This window comes from Cicer arietinum, chromosome 5 (genome assembly GCF_000331145.2).
Source record: "Cicer arietinum cultivar CDC Frontier isolate Library 1 chromosome 5, Cicar.CDCFrontier_v2.0, whole genome shotgun sequence".
Classification (NCBI taxonomy): domain Eukaryota; kingdom Viridiplantae; phylum Streptophyta; class Magnoliopsida; order Fabales; family Fabaceae; genus Cicer; species Cicer arietinum.
The window spans coordinates 18,161,431-18,165,650 of record NC_021164.2 but is presented as its reverse complement, the minus strand read 5'-3'; the positions used below and the strand labels follow the sequence as shown (position 1 = coordinate 18,165,650).

Here is a 4,220-nt window from a genome sequence, read left to right as displayed (position 1 = left end):
AAGTGCGTGTTTTAACTAATAAAGGAAATTTCTAGGCTGCTTCTAGTAAATTGTTGGTAAGTTATTCAAATCAAATGAAAATCAATCACATACATTCCATTCATTTTGTTTTAAAATTTAAATTTGATATAGTTAATAGAGTTTGGATGACTAATTTTAATCGGTCGTGGTAACATACCCATAATTATTTAAAGAAACCGATCAGCGTGTCATCAAGAAAAAAAGTTACAAGTTTTAGGTGAAATATAAATGTAAGTTTTCATTTACACATTTTTTATCTGTCAACATACTAAGTAATTGGTGTATTTCTTTTATTTTTATTTTATTTAATGTAAAGTTTCTAATTAATAGGTGTATTTATTTTATTTTATTTTATTTCATAAACATCCCTTATTAATACTATTAATTTATGTTGGAAAACAAAAAGTCAAATTCAAATATTCATGAATAAAAGGTATTTTAGAAACATGAACATAAAAAATTGACATCTTATATTCAATACCTACTTTTCTTAATATTCATAGAAAACAAAACGAAAACTTATAAATAAGGATGGAGATAGTATTCTTAATATTTGTAGAAAAGAAAATGAAAATTTATAATTAAGAATGGAGATAGTAATTAAAATTAAAATGTAAACACACATTAAGTTTTCAAGTTTCTAAAACATGTTATTTTTTATAAATAATAACAATAATTTTATAACTCATAACTTTGAAAGCTAAAAAATAAAACAAGTGAAAACACTAAATCTTGAACAATACAAACAATTATTAAATAGAGTAGCTCATTCAAAAGATACTATTGAAGCCCAAGGATCACTACTCATACCACAAAATCAACGATAGTAAAAAAAAACTCTTAAAATAAAGTGAAGCACAAGTCTCTAGTACTTCAGTTCCACAAGAAAAACTCCATTGATTTATTGTCATGATTGTGTTGAATATAATCTACATACAAATATATTATAGAGGAGACATAAGGAAGACGTGGGTTTATCTTTCATTATATAAAATGAATAAAATCATACATAGATTAACACACGTTCATGAATCGTATATAGATGGATGAACTTTCAATACTAAAACATGTATTATTTGAAATTCATTTGGAGCCAAAAATAACTTAGGATAACATGGATTGTGAGGTTATGCTATATGTATTTATTCAAAGTGTGCACTCTCACTAACACTAGTTGTATGATGACATCCTCAAGATAACAATTAAAAGTGTAAACTCAATAAATCACTCTCCTCTCATAAAATCTATGGTATATCAAACACTGAGTCAATATATATATATAAAATAAAAATCATTACGCTTGTAAATTTATTAAAAAATTGAAAGTTGAAGCTTTAAACATAATAGAGAAATCAAATATAAGAGAAACAACATTAATAACCATGAGCAAATAAAAATAATTAAAAGTTGTAAGATAAAGATAAATGTTTTTTTTTACCTTAACACCAGCAATAACCATCGTCACATAATGGGAGATGTACACTATTGGAACACTCGTTGTATTTTTGACAATCATTGTGTGTCGTACATCTAAAAGTTGTAATATATAAAATAAGAATAAAAGTATTATTAATAAAGATTAAGAGTTTTGTAGAATATAAAAATATGAGAATGAACTTACCACCAGCATCGACTACAACAAGAAATAAGAACACGAAAAGGATCATAGTATAAATTTTTTTGAGAGTTTTAGTCATTTTTTGCTCTACCTTTGCATGCAACAAATACAAAATTGTTTGATCACTTTATATTGTGAAAAACCTCATACTATGTTTATTTCAATTGAATAGTTTATAGTACAACGAATGATCATGTTTGTCTCTTTAACTCGTGTAGTTGATCACTTGACCCTAGAGTATATCTTTAATTTTTTATTTCTCATCTATCCTTTCATATTAAAATGAGGTTCAAAACCAACATTATGCTTTAATTCAATAGCTATTAGAATATATATATTCAACTAAAAGACATTTCTATATTAACATATTTATTAAATGTCTCTTAAGCCAAATATGATATACAACCGAATTAAAATTGATTTTAATATAGATTATTTGAATTTGATATGATATAATCTTTGTCGACCGCTATTTAGGACATTTATCTATTTTATTACAAATGAATCGACTCTATAAGACTGTTAGATATTATATTTAAATTGACCACCTTAATTTGAACTACAACTTTAACTCAGCGAGCCTATTTTCAAATGAGCCTAACTTTAGTGAGAGAAAAAAAAATTGTTTCAATATAGAAATACCGGAATGCAAATAATGGAAAGGCATATTCATAGATAGACACAAGTTCGAGGAAAATATACTTGAATTAGTCGATTAATTTTAAATGACAACTTAATTATTATCGGCCAGAGTAATGGATTGTTAGAACTATACTTTAAAATCTTAGTTATACTCTATAAATACCAATTGCACAAATCGTAATAAACTTACATCAACCAAAATAAACCAAATGCACTCGTTGGAACATTTTAGGAATTCACAACCAGTCAACCACTTTTTTTATTGATGTAATTGGATATAGTTATTACAATATAGTATTACAATTATAATATTTTACTAAAATTATTTTTCTGAAATACAATAATTTATAATATTTTTATGAAATATTTTATTTTTTACAACTATTATAAAGCGTTGTCGTACCTTAATTAAAAAAACATACTAGAAATGTTTTAACTTCGCAACAGGGTAAAACCGTTTTCATTGTAAACTTGAAAAATTGTTCTTTAAGAGGTAGCTACATGTATGGTTTGTTACAAAGTGTTGTTGTTTCAAAAGAAAACCGTTGCGTAAGTTAAATGCAATGCTTTGGTTCCTTATGGACAGAAAACCACTCTCGTAGGTGACGACATTGGTTTTGTAATATGAAGCAACAGTTTAATGCGTTGCAGTATGACAAAAATGTTGTAGTGTTACTAAATAAATGTGGTATTATTGATATTGATCATATAGTTACAAATAAAGCTTGTCTACAATTAAAATTAAAATTAGAATGAAACATAAGTATATAAATGACTTGGTTAAAATAGAGTTTATATAACAAAATTGACAATAGAATGATTTGTGAGACTCTTTTAATATATTATAAATAGATAAATATAAAAAATTTATTTTATTTAAAATTAGAATGGATAGCAATTTTATACTGTCTATTTTCATGATAGTACGTTATAATCATTTTATATATATTGTTTAAATATGTTAATACTCGTTAACTTAATTTAATTAAAGCTACAGTAAAGGGTTAAAAAAAAACCTCCAGTAAATAAAACTTCATTGAACCTACGTGAAGGATGGCCATAAAATAAGTTGAATTAAAGAATTCTACACGAGTATTGCAACTCATCAAATTTTTCTGCTAATTATAATTAATAAAAATATTTGAGTAAATGAAACATTTTAACATTGAAATCATTTTCTAAAGAGTTATACACACTTCAAATGAGATATTTAAAATGAGACGAATGAAGTAGTTATCCTGAAGGGTGATATTATTTTTTTGCATACTAATACAATAAAAATAAAGTATCTACGAAGTTCCATAATTATTCTATTCTAAATGCACGTATGTTCATAATTAAATTTAATTAATGTATTTTTTAAGCTGGACTTGTAATATACTTTTGTTTTAGTTCAAACTTTTTTCTTTAAGATAACCTATTAACGTAGAAAGAAAAGAAAATACTACTATAAATTCAAATCATTCAATCATTTTTTAATTTCTTTAGTTGTCTTGTAAATTTTGTATATACTAATGTCAATTTTAATATTTTTGCTAGTTATTCTTTCGTGATGTGACTAACGTTTTACTGCCAATTTCCTTCCATATAATTCATACATCTATTATAAATAAAATTATGTAAAATAAAATTATAAATACAACTATTGTATTTGATTTGATATCTAAGTCGTTACATTTATGCTACTAAGATATAAGATTTGTTTAATAAGAGTATTAGTTCATAAAATAAAATGAAAAATAAGACTTATAAATGATTGATTCTAAAGAAAATTTATAAATTATATATATTATATCATTTCTAATAGTTACTAATAAAAAAAGGAAAATTTAACTCCTACTTCACGATTATATCCCACCTCTAGCTACAAATCCTTTAAAAATCTTGATTTGTCGCTAAATTTTTGTTTTAAAAAATATTAGGAAAATCTCCTACCCAC

At 24.4% G+C, this 4,220-nt stretch overlaps 1 long non-coding RNA gene across 1 annotated transcript; it reads right to left on the bottom strand.

Annotated features, from left to right (window-relative positions):
* Window positions 1-621: 621 nt before the first annotated feature.
* LOC113786758 (uncharacterized) lies at window positions 622-1,822 on the bottom strand. Its single transcript, XR_003473068.2, has 3 exons — window positions 1,643-1,822; window positions 1,460-1,551; window positions 622-950 (listed from the first exon to the last, which is right to left on the bottom strand). It is a non-coding gene; the product is annotated as an uncharacterized lncRNA (long non-coding RNA).
* Between the last annotated feature and the right edge of the window lie 2,398 nt (window positions 1,823-4,220).